The sequence below is a fragment of the Filicampus tigris genome, chromosome 2, assembly GCF_054856515.1.
Source record: "Filicampus tigris isolate MCC_2025a chromosome 2, RoL_Ftig_1.0, whole genome shotgun sequence".
Taxonomy (NCBI): Eukaryota; Metazoa; Chordata; class Actinopteri; order Syngnathiformes; family Syngnathidae; genus Filicampus; species Filicampus tigris.
This window is the reverse complement of record NC_141218.1, coordinates 11,926,150-11,950,194: the sequence shown is the minus strand read 5'-3', so window position 1 is coordinate 11,950,194 and position 24,045 is coordinate 11,926,150. Positions and strand designations below refer to the sequence as shown.

The window sequence follows — 24,045 nt, the reverse complement described above, 5'->3', positions numbered from 1 at the left end:
CCTGTGTGGAGTTTGTATGTTCTCCCCGTGCCTGCGTGGGTTTTCTCCGGGTACTCCGGTTTTCCTCCCACATTCCAAAAACATGCATGGCAGGTTAATTGAACACTCTAAATTGCCCCTGGGAGTGATTGTGAGTGCGGATGTTTGTCTCTGTGTGCCCTGCGATTGGCTGGCAACCAATTCAGGGTGTCCCCCGCCTAATGCCCGAAGACAGCTGGGATAGGCTCCAGCACTCCCCGTGACCCTTGTGAGGATAAGCGGTATATATATAACGGATGGATGGATGGACACCTGCTGATTGAGGTTTGCTTCCTAGTCTGTCCCTTTAGAAGTGTCTAATCCGCCACCACGCAGTCTTCTCTGTACAACTATTTACGACATCCACTCGACTGATCCTCCTCACCCACAGCTTCCACTGGATTTGTTCATTTAAAAAAAAAATCGCAAAAAAAGAAAAAAAAAGTATTGGGGAATATCTGGCTGTGCAACCCCAAACACATCAAGTTTTTGTCATAAGTTCAGTTGAGGTCAGCAGTAGTTAGTCAAATTTGCTGCTACCCAGATGTATCCAGGCGCCAACTATTGTTTATGAAGATTATGAAATGGCCAATTTGCATCTTTTATGCTTTTGCGGAGTTGGAAAAAAAGTAACAAATCCTTTTTGACAACGTAAGGGGTAGAAAGTACAAATATCTGTTTCCAAATGTAGGGAGTAAAGTGAAAAGTCGTCACAATTCATACTCAAGTAAAGTGAAAAGACTGTCTGAAAGTACAAAATACAAAGTACAGTAACAAAGTATTTGTAGTTTGTTACTTGGCACCAGCAAAAGCAGCAAACTACTGTTGTGCCAGAATGTCTCTTTTTCCTGTAAACCCCGTGGCCATTTCCTACCATCACCTTTTGTAATGAACCACATTGAGTGTGTCCCCAATCACTGTATGAAGTCACTACATCAGTGAATATGAAAACCACATTGGCCCACCATCCCTCGGCCCTCCCCCTGCCTTCTTTCATGAAGACAGCAGTCTGGTTTCAAGCAAAGGGATGAATTGTACACATTCAAGTGCAGATCTGAAGTCAAGGCCACCGTAGACGCTTCCAAGTGGATCCCGAGACGAGGCTTGCTAAAAAGGGACGGAGGCCAATGCAAGAGCAGGAACAGGAAAGGAAGCCAAACTGTAAGAAATCAAATGATCCCTTGCGTTTCTCTTTAGAATCGTATCTGGAGCCAAATGTGGACTGTGTCATAGTATTAACTCGTGATGGTGTCATATTCCTGTTATCTGTGTGCGTTCATGTTTTGTGTTTGTGTTTTTCCGGTTGCCTGGGCTGGTGTGGACACAACAATTATAGTGACAATAAGCCAGGTTCTTAAGCGCAGGGGAAGCAGATGAATGAGGACAGACTCTTGCTTGTTTATTTATCAACACTGCCTTATTCAGTATTTTGTTTGTTTGTGTTAACTTTCCCCGCAATACACAGTTAAGTGCTTCTCTTGTCCCATCTGTCTTTTAAGTAAAACCTTTGTTTCCAAACTGTGCTCAATTCCTTCTTAACCTGTCTAATAAAGATTATATTGTTTCCATGTTCTAATTACTCAGTCTGTAGGCCAATTGTGCAGTGAATTTTAACTTATTTTCTAAACTTTAGTTGGCATCGTTCCTTTGACAAGGCCTTGTCTATCTCTTTTGGTTAGTTTTCCATGGAAACCTTATTAGTTATATCAAACATTTGCACACCTTGTGTTTAATAAAATTCAATTTATTTGATCAACCTTTGTTGTGTGCTTTGGGGTTCAAGATTCCAAGTGTTGGCTCACAACAGTTAAAATGTTAGCAAACTAGATGTTGTCAATGTTAGGGGATTTTGTCCTGGAACAACATGTCAGCATCTGTTTCAGTCTACCAGTTGCACATTGTTTCAGTCTACCAGTTGCACATTACCATCGATAATTTCACAAACAATCTTTACTATTTTGAAAGGGACCTAAGATGGTAGTTAGCATGCAAGTTGCTATTACCAGAAAACAATAGGACTAAACAGGACAGAGCCCCTGAACAGTGGTGTCAGTATTCATTGCATTCTATCAGTTGCTCTTCAACACTGACCTTCAGAGTTGCACAAATTATTCTCTTCATGTCAACCCTTAAAATGTGAAAGGGATCCAAGGGCTAGCATTATCATACTAGCCACTGTTACCACAAAACAATCAGGACGGAACCCTGAACTATCATGTCAGAATTTTTTGTGCTCTACCAGTTGCAATTCTCAATTTATTTTCAAATGTCCATTGATAGAATTAATCCAAATTGGGCCCTGAACCAATTTGAACATTCATTGCACTCTACCAGTTGCAGTGTTCCTTTGTATCATCTTACCCGTAAAACTACTAGTACTTCTACTAGTACGACCAATTAAGGTTAATGCCAAAACCCTTGATGGGTAACAATTGCGTTTTAACGTAAAATGATCAGTCATTGTTCCTTTGTATCACTATATCAGTCACAAACAACTACTGATACTACTACTACTAGTTTAGATCAGTCAGAAGACATCATGGGTAACATGAAGGAATTATTGTTCCAAAAGACAATAGAGATTCCGTAAAACTCAGTTCTGTTGAAAATACAACATTCATTTTATTTTTTACATATATATATTTTTTCATAGGTTCTGCCAATCTAAGCAAGCTACTTTTCTCTACTAAAACGCACAAAAAACAATAACTTTTGCAGCCATCTATATTAGTACATAAATGTGCGCCCTGCTGAAACTAACTCAACTCTTACGTAGATTTATTACGCACATCTGCTTCTTTCATCCCGATCTTAATGCCTTCATGTCAGAGATATGAGAAGCTTGCTTCCTCGTGAATACTTTTAGCAGCAATCGTCCTGCCGATATGTGTGTGCATATGTTAAGTTCCGCACCTGTCTTCCAGGAAGATGGACTGGCTTTCGTACACTTATCGCGCTGATATATTTCCGTTATACCGTGATGTACGGGAGACGGGTTGGTTCTTTGAGGGACGGAAGTGTCAGCGAAGACAAGGTCAGCTGTCAGAATCCAAACTACGCTATGCATGCGCCTAAAAGCATCCTACTGCGTCTGGAAAGACAACGCCAGCACGACGCTTCCGGCTCACAAGCTGTTCCCATCACTGCGGGTAAAAACCGGGTCGAAACCTTGGCTCAAACCACCACAAGGCGTTTAAGCGTGACAGTTGCGGATAACAGACATCACAATAATGCCTTTCATGTTTGGTATTCTCGGGTCGGTGGACCGCAACAATTACGCACAGAAAAAAAAACAACCACGCAATATAATTGAAATGTTTTCAGACCACAACACAAAATGCAAAGATGATGAGAAGGCCCCCATAAATCCCGGTTGGAATGTCAAACCTAGCTCGTCTTGACTTAAAAGCTCGGGAGTTGCCAGTGCCTCCAGCTGCATTTAAAACCCCCCCAAAAAACTTAACGGACCAATTTTCCTCGGGATTGGTGGAGGGGTGTAAGCATGAGCCCAGGGAGAAACTATTCAGAGTTGGCACGGGACCTCAGATTGTTGGGTGGATCTGTTTCACATCTGAGGAAGCGAAAAAAACTGTGCGGATTATACGCTCGTCAGTGTACGCTTACATGAGAATGAAGATGTGTCACAGTGATGTCAAAGTGTTATGTTGAGGAAATGCAACCAGAGGCGAAACTGCATTTGTCCTTTCACTAACTTGCCCCAAAATTGTCCAAATGGTGAATAAAGACATTCCATTTTCCATTGCATGCCAGTCATCCACTCGATTAATCGTGTCTTGAAGCAATTGGGGCAATTGGAGTACGCATACTTGGCCACAATGAGTAAAAGCGCTGTTGATTCACTTGCAGCTAGTTTGCGGTCTGGAGAAGAACCACAACTAAGACTTTCTTCCGTGCAGGCCTCCTCACTGCCACGAATCCATCAGGCAGCATTAATATTCATGAGGAAACAGGAGTTCAGAACACTAAGAGAGAGCAAAAGCGTCTCCATTCAACAAAATGTAACTTTAAACTGATGATTGCATCCAATTGATGCAACATTGAACATTGATGGAAAGTGTCATCTCCCCAGCGTTCTAGTTTGCAACAACTGTCTTACTGAAACATTTCCCCTCTTCAATCGTCTCACAGCTTCACCGTTGCTGTTTTTTTTCCCACCCATAGACAGCTTCATGGTTTTCAGGTTGGTTACGGCTCTGACTGTGAATACAGGCAGTTCAACAGTTGAGAAAACATCATCCGTCCTTCTATTTTCTATAGCTCAATGGTGTCTATCCCAGCTGACTTTGGTTGAAGGAAGATGAGGGGTGCGGTACAACCTGGACTAGCTGGCAGTCAATCACAGAAACAAGAATTTACACTCACACCAATGGACAATTTGGAGTTTTCAATTAACTTAACATGCATTTATTTGGAAAGTGGGAGGAAGTCGCGTTACCAAGTCCATTGGCTCACAACTGTTTTCAGACTGATGGAACCCACATTTTCACAGAGTTGCTAAGTGGTGACCCGCTATTACAAAAGTGAAAAATAAAGAACATGCATTGTTTAAAAATAGCTTTAAAATCTTTAAACATAACTAGACATGCTGAAATTGAGGAAGTGATATACATGACACCTGTCGGTACAATAAAGAATATCTGGCACCGATCAATTCTTGTTAGGAACATCAGGAGTTTGTCTACTTTTTAGAAAATGCAACTGTCACAGTTTTAACAATCTACATGATCATGCTGTAAAACACCAACGGTGTTGTTTGATTAAAAGCAACTGCAACTTGTGTTTCATTGCATTTCTGACACATACCTGTCAAGATGTTATTTTCCAACTATGTATAATATGTATGATGCATGCTAAATGTCACTGTGTCACTAAATATCACCGTGTGTGGCGGCCACGAAGAAACCTGATTTTGTATGCCAGTTGGAAACTAACTAAATCACTAACCTTCGCTAACAAAGTAACCAAGCCAGAATTACAGCAAATATTTCTATGAAACACTTCTCGGCCATAGATATAAAACAATCCAATGAAAAAAAAAATAATTCTACCAACTCAGCGTGCGTGACCTAAAAATGTTGTATGTCAGTACCATCAGAAACTGAGGATCGCCCATAAATTTTGACTCCCTGCCCACAACTAAGCAAAAAATGGCTTCGCAACCCACTTTTGGGTCTTGAACCACGAGTTGAGAATCACTGATTTAGTCCATCCATGCATTTTGTGAGCTATCACAGCTGACTTTGAGCGTGGGGTTCACCCTGGACTGGTCCCCAGTCAATTGCGAACACAATAACATAATTCACACTCACATTCACACCTATGGGCAATTTAGAGACTTCAGTTAAGCTAAGATAATGTTTTTGAAATCATGAAAAGGCAACACAGGAAGTTCCGTAGCCGCGATCCAAACATCAAAACTGTCCTTTGCTGACAGGTTGCACTGTATACAGCACGACACATCCTTCTGTGAGTCGGTTAGCAGCAGGTACACTTTACAGACAAGTTCAGCACCCATACTGGACAAACTGCATATCATGACTTATCAAGACCGTTCCGAACATCAAGCCTGGCACTTTAAAGCAGCTGGCGGCACAAAATCAGGCCGCAAATTCAGGCAGCAAAAGTGCGGTTTTAAGCGTAATCCCTTTGCGTCCTACGCTCGAAGCCCCCTTTGCATCCCATGGCGCAGATGTGCAGTTTAGTCTCTGGCACCTGATCCGCCCCGTTCAACAGTTGCGGTGCTGCGAAACCTCACTGTGGCAATCAGAGGTGCATTGGACCGAATTGCGCACACGAAGGGGGCTGTTGCCAGCCCTTTGAACTGCGAAAATAAATAGTGAACAGGGGTATAACCTACTATACATTTTGCGAGCCTGGCTTAGACACCCGTAGTCGTCCGTCTCGGCATGCGCACCGGTGAGTGTTTGCCTTGGAGGGACGCCACCTCATGCGGTAGCTGCAGGATTTTCACTCCCACCCACCAGCCCTTGATTTTTTTTTTCATTTTTAAGTGCGCATTTGATCAAATTCATTTTGCACACGCAGCCTGTCCTTGTCAAGGATGAGGCCTGTGCAAACATTCTGATTGTCTCCGCGTCTGCTAGAGCCGTTTGCGTGGAGGCTGAAAGAGCGATCACAAAGTTGAGGGGGGACGAGAGGATCTGAGGCCATTCAAAGGAAGGAGGCAAACGGAGCACTTGGGACAGATTGATTTGGATGATTTGGACGTGGAAAGGGCGGAGGGGGGAACATGTCGGCCGGCCAACTTTCTGTTTCTGCACATAGATGACAAGATCTGACAGCGTCGCACAGTAGTAGTAAGAGGAGAGCGAGAGTGCGGGATGGGATGTCAGTGTAAACACGCACGGGGCATTTCGGAGGATTACCTTCTCTGTTGTATGTGTGCTCTATCCGCTGCAGCGTGGAGCAGCTCCAACAATCATAAGAGTATTTAATAACAGCATGAGTGAGGAGATTAAAATCTCTCTCAAAAAAGAAGGAGCCTCGAAGTGTTTGGGTTACAGGAAGGATTCAAAAACACGATGGTGAGGAAAATCTGTTAGAAGTGGCTCTAGATAGAGCACTAAATCAGGGCATGTGTAATCCTGGTTGAGAAAATACACCATCATAAGAAACACGCGTCAGTTCTCATTTCAAATGAATAGTTTTCCGGTGCTACAGTGGAACCTCTCACGTGCAAGATCTTTTTACCATGAGCCATGTTGGGGTGGCCCTGCTAGACACTGGCTCTGTATATTGAGGATTTCAATGACTATTTCATATTAAGCATCTTCATACTGTATTATTTAAAGAGGAAGTCGCCCCAAACATTTTTTTCAAGATGTTCTACTAGCCCACTAGTTGAAACAAGGCATTCTGATAAATATTGCCTTTGTGGGATAAGAGTTAATCCACCCGTTTTTAGCCATCTCAGGGGGCGGCCATTTTGTCACTTCCGTCGACTGAAAATGACATCACAAATGCTCAGGGCTCAGCTAACGACCAATCATGGCTTCACCTGTTTTCTGAAGCTGAGCCGTGATAGGAAAATTCGATAGTTCACGTAATTGCAAAATTAAATAGATAGAAAAACCATTACTAATTTTACACATAGTCGATAGAATAAAATGAACCAAACACTAATCCATAAAAAAAGAATTCAGTGTTATTCAGTGCTATGGAGGCAGGTACTGGAAATAACGTGTCTCATGTGAGTGATTCTCTCATAGGAGGATGGAGATGGAAAGTATGTACATATGGCGATGTGGAAAAACATTTAACATAAGTATTGGCTGGAGATGATATGTAACACACTCGGCTCACAAGTGTGCCATCACAAGCGTAGGTCATCTAATTGCATTTTTCCGCAGTGCGCACATGCATATGGTTTGGTGTATTGCTCAACATTGTGCCAATCAATGATCCCAATCAATCACACTCAGTCACATATTAAGCCTGGCTCTTGTTTTGGAGTAAATGATGCGTGTTTTATTTGTGACGGCAGATAAATGGATTTATTTTTTTTTTGAGTAATAATGCGACAATAAAGTGTGTTGAAATTCTATCTCCTGTTAAAAAGACCTTTCCAAGCACTATGAATAGCCAAAGTGTGGATAGTAGTTATTAAAGTTGCATCAACTGGCTAAATTAGCTTACGGGAAATTACCCCCCCCCCCCCACACACACACACACACACACGCACACACACACACACACTTGCAATTATTGTAAGAGCTTCCAACTCCTTTTAGGCATTTTGTAGTTTCTGTACAAACAGGGAATTCATTGCTTGGCTGATGTGACCCCAAGAGAGCCTTTCAGTGGCGTGTATTGAATGTGATGCCAAATAAGCGTTGGCCAATTCACACACACGGGTTTTTACTGCCTGGATACTCACTGATTAGTCCCTAATCGTAACCTTCACCATTGTCGTATGCTGAAGGTGAGGACTGTAATTCATTACAAGAACATCCATTTAAAAAAAAAAAAGAAGAAAAAAGCTCCATCAGAATCACCAGGATCTTGCTTTTTGGCCAAGCCGGCCGGGTACGTAAAGAATTATTGTCCCATGACGACCCATGAACACGGTCCCACATGCGAAAAAAGAACTGTGGAAACAACCAGATACATTTATCTAAAATCGTGTTGCTGCAGCTCGTTTTTTAGCCCAAAAATGAAACACAGCTGTGGACCATCGTGTCAAGAAAAATATGCATGAGCGACAAGAAGCCGACGATCGTTGTTGTGTACGTGTCTGTGGTACGGGGCCAAGCTGCCATTTTTTAATGCTAAAATATCATAAAGTCATCGTGTTGTTACATTTCCAGAGCAGCATGGTAACTAGCTTTAAAAGCTCAGACTCTGTGAAATATTTTGACATGCTGTTTGCTTCCAAAACACACAGTTTGTCTCTGAAATGTAGCAGCCGAGTGTTAAAATTGATTAATCCCCACCAGAATCCAAAGTTTTACCTCAACTATTTTATTTGCAGGTTTCTCTTAGAACTGCTACCAAATGTAATTTTGATGTAGCGCTAGCGGAGCACATGTTCAATTACTAGAACCGTCGACGGCTGAATTTATGAAGCGGTATTAGCCTCGCTGATGTCATAAATCACACCCGTACTTTCCCCCGTAGTGACGGGTTCTACGTGGATGCTCTTGAAATGGAAAGGGGGGGGGGGGGGGGGGCAAATCATATTTCATCTCTCACTGAGGTCAGGTTACTGCGGTTCATGCAAGCTCTACCAATGTTATATGGTACGATTTTTTTTGTTCAAAAATAATTTCCAAAACCTTAAACTAACCCAGATAAATGCAAGCTCGGCATAAGCAATGCATCAAAAATCAACAGGCACACTTTTGTCTACTCCAATGTTCCCAAAACCTCACTGGAGCCGAGGCACATATTTTTTATTTGAAAAATCCCACCGCACACCACCAAACAAAACTGTCACAAAAAGTATAAATACAGAAATAATGATTATTTCGTCTAAATTTTCTCACCAATGTACTGAACGTAACACATTTGCAAGCTAGCTAGACAACAAGGTTAGCTATGTGCTATGTACAGATCTTTTGCTGTTTTACTTTTGAGTGAAATGAAAGCTTAACGACAAAGTTACTCACCAAATGTAACCTTCAGTGTCTGCTCGTAACATTGATTATCCAAGGTTTTGCACACGTGGTTCCATAACACAGGAGTATTAACGATCACATCTTGTCTTTGTGATATTTTTATTCTTCATCAAGGTCAAGTGATGATCAATCATATCAATCATAACAAAAAAATATTTCCTTGGTCCATTATGTTTGGTACAACAGAGAATATTGACAATGTACTATTATGCTAGTTAGTACTGTACTGTGAGAGGTAAAAATGAGATTTTCCACCTGATGTTTTGTCCCACGCCTACGCAGCATGCAATAATGTTAAACGTTAATTCAGTTGCATTCTTCGTGATTTTTTTCCGCACGATGATAAAAAAATGTTCTCCCAGGGATGCATGCCATCAGCTCCATCTCCATGGAACTCATTCCACTGACATAGTTGACAGCTGGAAGTCAGGGCTGATATGTAGAGCCTCACATGAAGGTCGTCCTGCTCTTATGTTCATGTCAACATGACTGCCTGCACTTTGATAATTTTCCCATAAATGATTGCAGTATGTGGCCTTCATTTGAATCATTTCTATGATTCTCGTCTGTAATCTTGGCTCGAATGACTTCACTCTTTTGCTATTGTGCTTGAATCCCCCGATTGAAGAGCCATTACTATTGTCCTCCTCACAAGTCCCAGCAGATCGCTGAGGTCTTGGTGTTCACCCTCGGCGCGCCAAGACTCAAATCTGCAGGATTAGACGGCCATCAAAATGGTGATGAAATAATCCTGTCGGGCAATCCCCTTTTGCGAAATGGAAAATCGGGTTTCCCAGCACTAAGTGTCAAAAGTAATCAAAATGGTCCTCAGGCATGACCGTTGAGTTTCACCAAGGCCCTTTTTAATAAGACACAGGCGTCGCATACTCTTTGTTTGGTGCTTTAAGAGGGCGTGGCGCAGCAAATGACTCACATTCAGTTTTGTTATCAGCAGTACAACGGAAAACGGGTCAAGACTGCAAAGTCACAAGAGGATTAGTCGCTAATTGGTTTTAAGTATGATAACATTTGGAAAAATGTTATCTGTCACATTGGCGAAAGCCTTTGGAACTTGACTATGTTTCACCAAAAAAAAAAAATCATCAAGACCAACATCTACAACCTTTAATTTCACAAGCCTGAAGAAAATAATTTCCGGCACAGCAAGAGGTAAAATAATGTGTGGACCGAGGACATAGATGTAAAGGTATTCTTGAATATCAAAGTGAAACTCACATTTTTGCAATGGTCTTTTGAATTCTGTTTCACAGTTCTGACTCCTAACTGTCAGGACTTTAAGCCAATCAGAAGCCTCAAGAAAGTAAGTAGTAAGACAAACATCAAAAACAACACAAATTGTTTGGGTAGACCAACAATATAAAGAGACGTCAAGCCTGATTATCATATTGGAATTCAAACTTTGGTAATTGTTTAACTGTCCGTACTCCTCTTTAGAAGCACATACCCAGTGTGTACATCATACCGTATTTCAACATCAGGTTAACAAAGCGCCAAACCAGTTTTCCCATCAACATACGAATGCTGAAACCTGAGACTTGGAAAATCTTTACCCTGGCCCAGGTTTTCCTAAGAAAAACCTATTAGCGTGCGTGTAGCATGTGGACACAAAGCCAAATCCCATACAAAAAAAACATGGACGGTTTTGAATACAGCATTGTCCATCCATGGAGGTTTCAACTTTTGTACCCAATATTTTTATGTACTAACGGTAAAAAACATCTAAGCCAGGCTTCCAATTAGGAGCTTTGGCAACAGGAAGTGGTTCAACACTGCCAAAGCAGCCAATAAGCTCTTTGTTTGAGGTCCACACTGAGCTCCAGCTGTGCATCGTGATGCTCGTCACTTACTTGAGGCCACCGGCCCACCCAAGAAAAGAAATCACAGCGTCCAGAAGTTGTCCCCGTTCCTCAATAAAAGTTTATTGTTGTCGGGTTTGAGGAAGCCTCCAGATGGAGAAATCAGACTGAGTGTGCTTTGTGTAAAAGTCATACTGTGGCAGTTTATCTGTGGTTACGTGTGCTGTGTGAAATGTACAGAAGTGGAATGGTCAGTTTCAAGTGGGAGAGCGTCATTCCTTTGCCCTTGTCAGTGAGGTTTTGCCTCAAAACAAAAGTTGGCTTAAGTTACTACGTGTTGTTTCACAAATACAGCAACCATTTATTTACCTAATTCATTGTCCAGTAGTTCTGACTTAATTTGAACTCAAAACATTTTCTGCTAGCACTTCTATAACCTATGGCTTTTAGGGCTGTTAACCCGCACCAGGCAGGTGTTGCAGATTTGCAACAACTAATTGCTAATCCCCTAATTAATAAACATTCGTATCATATAATTTATTTATTTTTTTACTCAGAAGTACTACTGAGCTATTACTAAAACTTAATTTGAGCCTGAGAGGGTTAACATGGTCTGCCATTGAAAACACATTTCTAAAGAATTCATCAAGCATTTTCCATGTTACAATATATCAACTATTTATCGCTGCGTTTACTCAATGTCTCATGGCACAAATTTGGTTTTAGTAATCAAACGTATCTTATGTACTATATACAATATCTACAGCACTTAGCTTCTCATTGTTTAACACCAACTGACTGACTGACTGACTAACTAACTGGATAAGTAGATGTCTATACAATGCCAGCTAACTAAAATAATTTCAAGATTTCATATCAAATTTGAACAGCACTCAAAAGCATATGGCAACTCTAACCTGTCAAATTCGTGCTTGCAGCTACTTGAAAATGTTCACTTCTACTAACTCACTGCCTTTAGACTGTGATATTTGTTATATTAATTTAGACGATTTTTTTACCCAGTAAAATTGTCTCATTGAAATGTATTTTTCCCCCATTCATCTCTATCTAAATATTTGATTAATTTATTTTTGTAAATAATCAAATAAAAATATTACCAAATATACAAGTTGTGTCCCAAACTATTTACTCAGTCTCTGACTAGGGGGACTAATGAGTAGTTATTTTTTTGTTAATCTTAACTGACATGGACTTGTACTGTATGTATGTCATCTGTGGTATACATGGTATATAACATTGCTCACTAAAACTGACATGAGAATCAACAAGAATTTACGGTATTATTAACTTATTTTTTTGTGATTTACCGCAAGCTACGAAGATTGTTTCAAGGAGTGTTGAAAGACTGAAGCGATCAACATGACTCTACAGAAGGTTTTCGGCCTCACTTGAACGTCTCGCCACATAAAAGCAGAGTGAGCGTTTCCTATCACACATTTGAGAGGCTCTCTTGTGAGTAAATGAAGCTGCCGACGCCATCACCGACAACGGTTGCCGTGGGGTCGTAAAAAGGCAGCGAAATATGCGCCCTGCCACACCAGAGCGCTTGCTGCGCCCACGCACGCTTCCTCGTCATTACTGTTGGGCTGGTGCGTTTCCTCTCCTGGTGCCTCGTGGGTACATCTGGAGAACTACTGGACCAAGTGTGGAAACACAGAGGACATGGAGGTGGGGGATTTGCTGACAGGTTCAGGAGTTCAGTTCAAGGAAAACAGGGAATGAATTATGACGGACGCTGAGAGTCGCACTTCGAGACTCTCTGTGAGGAAATAAAATGGACAAAATGAAGACGCTCAGTCATATAAGTGCTATGGAGGACTGGACACTGCTTGCTGTTACTTACTATGACGTGAATGGGATTTAGTGAGACCAGATTTTTGAAATTAAAAACCGGGACACTCAAATTTTGCTGAAAATCAAATAAACAATAAATTCTCAACAGGAACTACTTATAACAAATTGAATCGCTAGTCAATCTGTTGATCGTGGTTGCGTTATTACTTCAGCTAATTCTAAATGCTATCTTGGTTGACATTTCAAAAGCGCCATAAAAGTCAATGCACTCACCATTACTCAACCTTTTTTTGCTTGGCACAACAGAACCTCGTAGTCCCACATTGTAACATTGGAATCTCGTAGCTCCCGTTGGTTACTGATTACATTTGCCATGATTCTTTGACACGCAGTACGAAGTAGTTCTCGTTCCAATATGACACAAATATGAACATGAAATGGGAAGACATTTAACAGTTAAACTCGTTTTTAATTGGTTTGCCGTATGAATTGCTATGACAATTGTGTGATTGACATACACATGGCCCAAACAATTGGCTTACTGACTGGAAAAAAAACCCCAAAAAACGGGATGCCGAGACGAGACGAGACTAGAAAAGTGGGACAAAACAATGCGGCTGGCGAAATCCGCTGAGACTTGGGACACAAGGCTCAAAACCAGGACTGTCCTGGTAAAACCGGGATGTCTGGTCACCGAATTTATTGCCAGCTAGCTACAAAAAATGATAAACTCGACTTATCTAGCTGGGCATTGGCCCTACGTCCCCGGGATTCCGTCCTACATATTCAATCGACCCACGTGGTCCCGGCCCGTCGCTGGCGACAGCCAATCGCTGTTGAGAGCGTAATCTTCATGTCACACGCAGGCGCCGCACGAGCAGACACGCTGCCAAACAAACTAAATATATCCAACAAAAACAACTCACACACATACATACACGTTGTCATCGGTGAAATAAAAAGAATATGGGACTCATGTCATTGCGTCTGTGGGACGGCAAGGTACACCACACCCTTTTATATTTTATTGTTTCCTTGCTCGACCACGTGTCAGGAGTGCTGGACCTGCATGTGACGCGGTATCGGTTAAGTCCGTTCTCGACGACGGTTGGCTGACTCCGACCGACTGGGACTACGTGGGTCGATTGAATATGCAGGACGGACACCTAGGGACGGACGGCCGATGCCCAGCTCTGATAATTACAAAGTGACAATATATGGTTAACATACAAATGAATTGTTTTTCTAGTACACATTCAGAAATATGCTCTGACCGTACACTGGTTCAACTCTGAGCGTTGTTTAAATGTGCCATTCAGTTATTCAGAGTTCACCAAAAACAAAAGAGTGCTGGTGCACGCTCTAGGTCAGGGGTCACCATGTCCGGTCCTCAAGGGCACCTATCCTGTATTGTTTTCTATTCCTCCCTGCTGCAACACACCTGCTGCAACGATCTGTATCGTTATCAGGCTTCTGAAAAGCTTGCTGATGAGCTAATCATTTCAATCAGGTGTGTTGCAGCGGGGAGGGATGGAAAACATGCAGGATAGGCGCCCTTGAGGACAGGACTTGGTGACCCCTGCTCTTGGTGCTCCAGATGGTGACATGTTGTGCCAGCGCATCAAGCATGAGCTGCTGATTGATTTAGAACATAGGTTGTATTCATAAATTAACAGGGGACAGCATGCTCTGCTTCATCCAAACACTCTCTGAGTAGTGCACGGGCGTCAGATTTGACTTTCCCAACGCTCCCCTTGATAACTGCCTGCCTGGACAATATGACTCACTTGCAAGCCATTAACTAATCTATGTGAATATTGCTATCTATCGCTTGAAAGCTGACCGACTGCTATGACACTGAGTTGATATTGCTCTCTATATCACTATTTAGCTATATAGGGTTCAATGAGCTCTATGGAACAAATTAACTTTTGAAGGAAAATTGTATTGAATACGAAAGTAAGTATCACAAACATGATTTCATACGAGTCTCCACATTGTTTTGGATAACAAATAATGTGAAAATGTTTTTTCCCCTCTTTTCTTCTTGGGATAGTTGGTTTCCAGTGAGGATGCCTGGTACTCATAATGTATTCCATCTGTGTGTCACCCCCCTTCACCATCCCTTCCCCCATTCTTATCTTTGCATGAGGTGAAGTTTCCACTGGTGGGAAGGAGCACCAAGAAAAGTGTGGTGTGGAAATTCCTTCATTTAGATTTGGTCCGCGGGAGACATCCGGCACATTCGAGAATAATTTATCAGGATTCCCGTATCGAAACCTGACATATGCCCTCGGATCTTCGTCTCCCCAGGTCCGGATATCCCAAATATCAAGACATGTCCCGCTTAATGCATGCGCTGATCCTCCATAAATAATTGGTCGCCGAGACCCGTTGACACAAACCAGCTGCTTTTGACACGCACTCCATGCTGGAGAAATACGTGCTATAGCCTGCGTCAACTACCATGTGCGTCACTAAAACTAATGTTGATGTTTTATGGTCAGCTAGAGAGACGTCAATAAATAACTAGTTACCTTGTTAGCCACTAGCAGACACAACCGCTCTGCAATTTGAGGTTTTTGATCAACTATCCTATGTACCTATACAGTATATGGCCAAATCACTCAGTCTACCACAAAGTTACCATATATGGATAGCCACATAACTAACTAGCTAACTAACTAACTAACTAATTAACTACAGTAATTATATAACTAAATAATCAGCTCACAATCTGTGACATTATCTAGCCAGTTCAACGTTACCAATGAGCTACCTTGGTAGCCACTAACTAATTTGCTACTACATACTAATTAACTAACTAAAGAACAAACATACAAACGAAATGTCTCATTTGTATCTATTGCATATGTATAAGCATGTATAAATGTATTCGCACTATAGCAAGTGTCAACTGTCAAGTGCTCCAGTAAACCGAAGGTAACATTTTGATGGTGACTTAAACTGCCAGCGAGCCGGCACGTTTCTGTGATTCACGGCATGGAATTAGCGTCAACAGCCGGGACTCGGCCAAGTTCTATCATTTGAAATGGATGAGTGAACAAATTGTGCCGGAATGTGGAATGTGAGGGCCCAAAAAAGCACGCTTGAGCACCGTGACCGGTCCGTGGGAAGGAATCATACAACCCTATACCGCCTCCAAACCACAGCATTTCACCAAATTATCCTCTTTTTTTTCCATGTGTTTCCCTGTGACATTTACTATCATTATTTTCCAACAGCGAGTTCTTCATATTGTCAAACTGCTTGCGACGGGTAAGAATTCATGAACATCGACTGAAAAGTATCATAGAAAGGTCGGGCTCAAGGCCTCCTAGCGAGATGATAAAACAGGCTTTGCACTTCTGTCTGAATAAAAGATTCCATCTAAGTCACATCGCCAGGAAATTTCCATTAATCACATCAGAGGATGGATGGCGCTGACCTGTTCACCTTTCTTCCATTGCACTTAACATGGGCATGTGTTTGGATTGGATAGGCTGCCAAAAGTTGAGCTATAGTGTACCTATGCCTATGCACAAGTAAAAGAAACTGACTAATGGAAGACAATGACATGTTCTTACCTACCTACAGTATCCCATCCATCTATTTATCTCTCTATCCTTATTGCTAACTAATTAGCTAGCTTGCCATAGAAATTCACAGCTAATGGTTGAAATGCTCCCACTGTACAAACAAAGACACCACTTGTTTTTTTCAGGAACCAACTACATTGTGTTGTTAGTGCTAGTATCTGTCACTAACTGTAGTCAGTTCGTGAGTTTATTAACCACTATCAGCCACAGCCACTCACCAGTTTGCTGCCATGACCAACTATCTACTGTTTCTATCACAAGCTTTTTTTCTTGGCTATTATCTTGGTTTTAGTATCCCATGTGGAAAGATTATACAAAGCAGTTTAGGAGTGATTTTTCCACAGCTCAGAGGAGTACACACAGAGGAATATTCTAGATTGAACCAATATGGATATCGCCTTTTGCCAGAATGTCTGCAAAAAATGTGTGCGCAACAACAAGCTGTGACTACAGGAGCAACAAAGTCTTTCCACACGGTGCATCACGGTGCCACGGAGGAGTCACAAAGCCAAAGGCGGGCCGTGTCCTCATGTCTGGCGGAGGGTCTGCGGCAACGGTTGGGGTGGGGGGATTGGAGGGGCAGATGTGTGATGTGGCGGACAAATGCACCGACTCCCGTGTCTGTTTTGGCAACCAGCAATGCAAAAAAAAAAAAAAAGAGAGAAAAGAAAAGAAACCGTCATGGTTACATTTAAAAAAAAAATGATTTTCATTCCTTGGTTTGAAATATGATGCTTTCTGTTGGCAATAAACTAAGTCGACGTCACTGATTGGTCCAAGCCACAGCATCCCGCTAATCCATCAAGCCGTGTGATGAAATAAATCCCAAGAACACCCAACAAGAAATGTAAGTATAAATCATGTTCTTCTAATTTAAACCCAGAAATAGCCCATTGCCCTGTTTCCAAGTTTTTTTGCTCTATATAATATGTGCAATACTGTCCCGGTTGGCGTGGAGGAGGACCCAAACGCTGGAAGGCAGAAGGCCAAAAGAGAGTACAATCAAAACTATTTAATTTAAAGGAAACAAAAAGGCAAACAAAGCACTGGGATAATACTATATACCAAAACAACAAGGATCAAAAGAAACTAAACAAACGCAAGGATTTTGATAGCAAGATTGACATGACAACTGACAATGAACCAACGAGGACTGATAGAAAGCACGGAATCAGCATAGAAGCATAGAAACTAAATACAGACAAATTGACGAGACAACATCAGAACACCTGGAAAAGACGCAAAGGGTTGGAGGGCTCTGATTGGCTAACACTAGGGACTGGGATAACAAGGACAGGTGGACCCAATGACCTAACGAGACAAACAGACAAATGGAACACAAGGAAAACAAGAAACTAAATTGGAAACCAAAACCAACCAAGACAGATCATAACACAATACAGTATTTTGCCATGTATGTAACTAGCCTGCCAAAGAATCAAATGCAGTTAGTTCTATCTAGTTAGCTAGTTAGTTACAATATATCTTGCTAAACACCGGGTTGCCACAAATAACTTTGCTATCTAATATTAACTAACTGATTGACTTACTAACTACAGGACTATAGTTTGCTAACCAGCTAACTACAAATCACTAACTTGCTATATTTTACTGAAGAGAGAGCTTGTTAGCCTCTAACTAAATAACTATGAACAAAATAACAAACCTTTGTCTGTAACAATATTGCTATTTATGAATTGCTCACTAAATAGCTAACTAACAAGTTAGCCACCTACTGTATATTTTACTAAAGAGCTAGCTTGACAGCCTCCAACAAGTCACTATTACAGTATGTTATCACCAACAGTCAGTCAACAACTAATTGATGAACTACAGTAATGACTAGGGCTGGGATGATAGACTTTTGTCCCAATAAGATATGGATCCCGATGTGGGTCGCGTTTGCCTACGGTGTGAACCTAGCCTATGACACGAAATACTCAAGAGGCAATGGTGGCAATCCATCAAGATGGCGGGCCGCTGAGGTGGTCACGTTCCACACACGTTGCCTGCCGGGGCAGGAGGGTGTTGGGGGGGTGATCTGGACAAGCCCCCTCGTCGACATTTCCGTCTTGTTACAATAAATGAAGCCAATGGTGGCCCGACGTCAGGCACGTATCCGAACCTCAATGAGCTGATACAAAAAAAGAAAAAAAAAAAAGGAGGATTCAAACTATGAATACCAAAACTGTGGGACAGACGTGCAATCCGCTAAACACCGTGCTTACAATATATCATTTTCAATGATTGGCTTCCTATCCGGTTTGGTTTTCAAGTCTGAACAAGTCAGCTTTATTGGAAAACACGGAAATAAAAAAAAAAACAATAAAAAACGAACACGCAGCTTGGATGATGTCATCGTCGTCACGACAAGGTTCCATCCTGGTCGTGTTTTGGGAAAACAGGCCAACACCTCAGCTGGAAACGAAAAAACGTCTGTTTGATATTGTTAGCAGACTCAGCTGTGAGACCCCCGCAGAGAATCGAGCCTATAAAAACAGAGTGACTCCTGTTATCTAATGAGCTCAACTGTCTTTGACTGGCTTATAATCACCCTTTAGTTTGCTTTACTTCCTTTAAGTGAGAGGAAGAAGTCAAAACATGGAAGTCATTTGGAGAGCGCCGACAAACGCTGCGAGGCACTGACGTCCGACAACATTACCCATTGAGGCCAATCAATGTATGTTGCTAACAATTCAACCCACAGGCCCAACTACTCGCTCCACAAGTCTCCAACAATAGCTATTTGTTGCTCACTTTTTATTTTTGAACTTCTGAATGTTATTAAAAACTGTGAAAATTACTTGAGTAGCATTTTATTCATTCATGAACACTTTAAATTGACTCTGAAAAATAATTTAGCTTTGTATTTTTTTAATGTCTTTTTAAAAATGTTTTTGTTGGTATATTTTTTTCTTTTATAAGGCATTTTGTTGTAGTGTTTTTGTCTTTTTTTGTCTTTAATTAACTATGATGTTCTTGTTTTTGTTGTCTTTGGGGTTAGGGTTAGGGTTAGTGGGCATTTTTTTTGCCCATTTCTGTTGTTGCTTTTTTGCTTTTCATATGTTTCTTTTTGTCATAGTCTTATTGTATTTTTCATTCAATGTCTTTCTTTTTTGTTGCATTTTTTCTTTTTGTCATATCATTATTGCCCCTTTTTTGTCCCATTTATATATTTTTGTTTTCCCCCACCGTTCTTTCATATTTTTTGTCCCATTTTTTGCATTTTTTTGTGTATCTTTATTTTCATCTTTTTGAAATCCGATTTCTTTTTGTTGCATTTGTCTTTTTTGTCACCTTTTAGTTGTTTAAGCATTCATTTACTGTTGGTTGCATTTTTGTCCAATGTTTGGATCTATTTATTTACTTTTTGTTGCCTTTTTTGTCATACCTTTATTTTACTTTTTGCTGTTGGATTTTCTCCCTTATATTCTCTCTTTTTTTTCTTCCACTATTAGGTTAACTTTTGAAAAATGTTTGAATGTCAACATTGATAATAGGGAAATGTTGCATCAAGATAAGCTTGTTTACAAAAACACAGTTAATGAGTACAAGAAATTATCTGGCAAAAAAGAAAAAAGATCATTACTTTTTTATCTTTAATACTGATAGTAGTTTTAAGTCAATGTTTTTGTGGAAAAAAGAACACTACATTCTTTTAAAAGTAAACGTACAAAAAACCTTAAAAGATTGCTTTCTTTACTGCGAGACTACAGACTGAAAAGTGAATTGAAAAATGTCCTCCAAAGAGCAGCTTTATATAACCAGACATCCCACAGAAGCACAACTTTTGACTTTAATCTTTGTCAACTCAAGTTTTTTTTTTTTTTTTTTTTAATATATACAGTTCTTTTACCTGGCGAGCATTTAGAAAAAGCAGTCCAGACTGTCGCCCGTCTATCAAGGAACTCACTCAACCGTCTGCAGTGAGGAGATATATGAGTGACACACTTTCATATAAAAGTCTGGATTTAGATTTATACCTGGCAATTTGCATGAGACGGGGTGAAAAGGAGAATTAACTCTTTCAAGTTCAGAGATGAAATGTTCGTTTTCCCCACATAATCACATCTGACTGTCAAATTATGCAAAGCCTCCACAAGAAATGGAATGTGCACATTAAAAATAAATAAATAAACGAAAGTGTGACTTGTCCTTGAGTACATTCCTCTCTATTTCAGTGTCTTGTTTAGTGCGCAGCACAATGTTAGGAAATGCCAAAACCGCATATTTAACCAAAAAGCAATGAAAACAAGTTTACTGTTTGAGGACCCGCTTAATAAAAACACACGGAAACAATTGTTTCGTTTGCCATTGTGTGGCTTTTTGTGTCCCTGAATTTATTTTGCTTAGGGGGTGGGGGGGTGTTTGGATGACAACATCAGTAACTGGAAACGACTGTCACTGCTGCACAAAAACAATATTAATGAAGAACGGGAAAATGTGGATTTGAGAAAGAAACACACAATGGTTCAAATGTATTCAGAAAAAAAATTGAAGAAAAGGAACACGTTTAGAAATATTGGTCCAAATATTTAAAGCATGTACTTTTAGAGCATTTTGTTCTTGTTTTGGATGTTTAACTGAAAGTCTGCTGAGCTTAATCCTAACAAACAAGGCAAAATGACAGTGTTGTGGTATCCTAACTCTAAAAGCAATGAATATTTGAAGACAAGTGGTGCAGCAACACATGTAGATACATAATATAACTATATTCACAGATTTATATTATTTATTCTCTATAAAGAATGGCTTTTTTGTTTTGACTTTATGGGTGCTCCTAATATCGGTATAATTGTGAATATCGCTGCTGGAACAATCTAATTTCACTAATGGAATTAATTAAATATCTATTTACCTAATATTACTTTGATTTACTAAGGAGCTGTGACCGTCACTTTATATATCTGTATGTCTGTATTGTGCCCCCAGGTGGTCAAGGTGTGTACACAAGAAGCAGCAAAATGTCCATTGAATTGATGCAAAAAGTGCGACGGAAAAACATATTTTGAATTCATTACTGAATATTAGAGAGTGCCACACTTTCTTCAAGAATTTTAGGGGTTAACAATTTTTTTTTTTTAATTTCCCCACAATACGTCTATAATGGGTGTCAATTATATGCAGATTTTCACTGTTCGCAGGTATTCGCAGCCACGCATGCAAAGTCAATGCACAGCCCAACCTGTATGTGCAATGAGAAAATCCGCAAAACAAAAACCCACTCAAGACTTGGAGTGGCGCGGCTGTTTTTTGGATTGACGAGTAGAGACGCACTTCCTCTTCAGCTAATGCAACGCAATTGAATTGGCGCCAACGACCAGTGTGATGGCGAGGACGCGAGAAGATTTCCCAGAGGGAGACGATTGGGTTACGACGAGGTGGAGTGTTGTGCTGGGATTTTGCACTCACAATGCTGACTGAGTTCCTGCGGGAAGCACTGCTTGCTATCCAGGAGAAAACACACAACAAATTGGCCACTTCCTTTTCCACAATTGTCAGAGCCTGAATTTTAAGTTCAAAAACATCTTGTTTTGGCAGGTTCTTTTGTTGCTTTTTGTTTTTTCTATTTAGGGGGATTTTTTATGGTTGTTTTTGTAATTTTTGTGGTGTTTTTTTTTTTTTTCATAAGTTGATTGTATTTTTTTTTTTTACTTTCTGTTGCAATGTATTATTTATTTATTGAATTTATTTCTTTCTTCTTTCTTTCTTTCTTTGCATTTTCTTTATTGTGGTTTGGTTATTTTTGTCCAATTTTTTTTTGGGGGGGGGCACTTTTCACGACATTTTATTTTATTTATTTTTTTCGGGTCTAAATGTGTTTGTTGCCATTTTTTTCCACATTGTTTCCTTTGTCATTTTTTAAAATGTATTATTTTTTGTTGAAATACTTGTTTTTGTTTTGTTTCACATTTTGTTAATTTGTTTCTTTTTTCGTACTTTTGGGTCAGAAAATATTATTTTTATTTATTTTTTATTATTATTTTTTTTAATTTATTTTTGTCATATTTTATCCTATAATTTTTTTCCCTTTTTGCTGCAGTCTATTCTTTTGGGTTATTTTGTTAATTTTTGCATTTGTGTGACTTTTTGGGGGATTTCTGTCATTTTTGGGGGCTTAAAATGTATTCCTTTTGTTGCATTCCCTCGCTCTTTTTTTTAATTGCTTTTAATATGTGTCTCTTGTAGCATTGAAAGCTGTTTGGATAACAACATCGGCAATCGTAAAATGTTGCATCAAAATTTTATGTATCATGAAAAAGGAATTAATGAACACTAAAAACATGTATAAATATGTTTCTCTTTTCACATACAGAAAAAATGAATATGAATTTAAAAATGTATCTCCTTGTAAGTTCATTTTTTTGTTATTCCATACTTGAAAAAAATAATGAAAACATAGCCCTTGCTGTGGCTGATTCGCATTCAACTGGCGAGGGTTCACCTTATTAGAAACAGCTCTCAGTATGACACAGTGCCGTTCTATGCAACTCCAATCCCAACGCTAAACATATTGCTACATTACAGCGCTCCTCATAGCAGGAGACGTGTAGAACAGGATCCTCACATTCACGGCCAAGGAGGTGCCGCACGGCCTTGGAGCTGTGACTCGCATCCGACGTATAATCAAGCAAGGATGTTATGGGCGGAAAAAACGTGTTCTTTTAACGTGATCAATGACATAAAAAAAACACGTTGCTTGCTCTGCAGGTGTTTTTATTTTACATGTGATCATACATCAACCCCCCCTTAGGTTCGCTGGCTAAATCCCACCCCTGCTTTGCCTCTGAGTAACGAGAAAGTGGGAAGATTTCTCAAAACTATGTATAAAATAAATTGCAGGTGCGAAAAGCAAAATGGCGTGATCCAGACAGAGTGACCTCTGCAAGGGAGGTTGAAAGTGACAGCTTGTTTTTGAATCAAGATGTGTGTGAGCATGTGTGTGTGTGTGTGAAAACAGCTCATGTTTATCCCATTATGACACATCATTTACCAGCAGACATACGGACATATTCATAATGTGTTTCTTGCCTTTCTTTTTTACTGCTGCCATTTATCCTGTTTTATGACAGCACCTGTGCACATTGCATTGCTATTATCATTAGGAGACTAACATCCCAGTGACCCACGAATGACATGGAGAGTAACTCGCCTTGACGTTACTAGTACAGGGAACTTCTGCCGATTCGCAAATTCACATTGACAAATTTTTCAGTCAAATATAACTAAAAAAAAACCTTGATGATGCAGACCTGCCAACCTAAAGTAATTCAACAAACAAAGAAAAGAATGCAAATATCATCTATGGTTCAACAAGCCGGCGTACTACGATGAGTATCACGACAGTGATACTCATAACGATGCAGTGTCGTAAAGTGCCATGGCATTTTGTTTATTCTATGATGAATACGGTTCTCGTAAGCACACAGTTGTTGTCTAATCAGAGATGGGAAATCCAGGTCCAGAAAGTAAAAACCCTTCCACAGTTTGGCTTTAGCCACAGGTGCTTCTACTCAACCGCCAGGTAAACGAGCTCAGTTGAGTAGAAGTACCTGTGGCTCAAGACAAACTGTGGTAGGGTTTTTAATTTCTGGACCTGAATTTCTGTTACGGCTTAACGGGGATCAGGGTTAGTTG

The 24,045-nt window shown here is 40.3% G+C and overlaps 1 protein-coding gene across 3 annotated transcripts in view; it reads right to left on the bottom strand.

Moving 5' to 3' along the window:
• LOC147151401 (uncharacterized) overlaps positions 1 to 24,045 on the bottom strand; it is a 144,444-nt gene that overhangs the window by 26,484 nt on the left and 93,915 nt on the right. For 2 of the 3 annotated variants that reach the window (XR_015084783.1, XR_015084790.1), the window contains one exon: positions 17,517 to 18,541. The exons of the other annotated variant lie outside the window; for it this stretch is intronic. The gene's annotated coding sequence lies outside the window, so the exon portion shown is untranslated. Of the gene's footprint in view, positions 1 to 17,516; positions 18,542 to 24,045 lie in introns of those variants that run through there. 3 annotated transcript variants of the gene reach the window in all.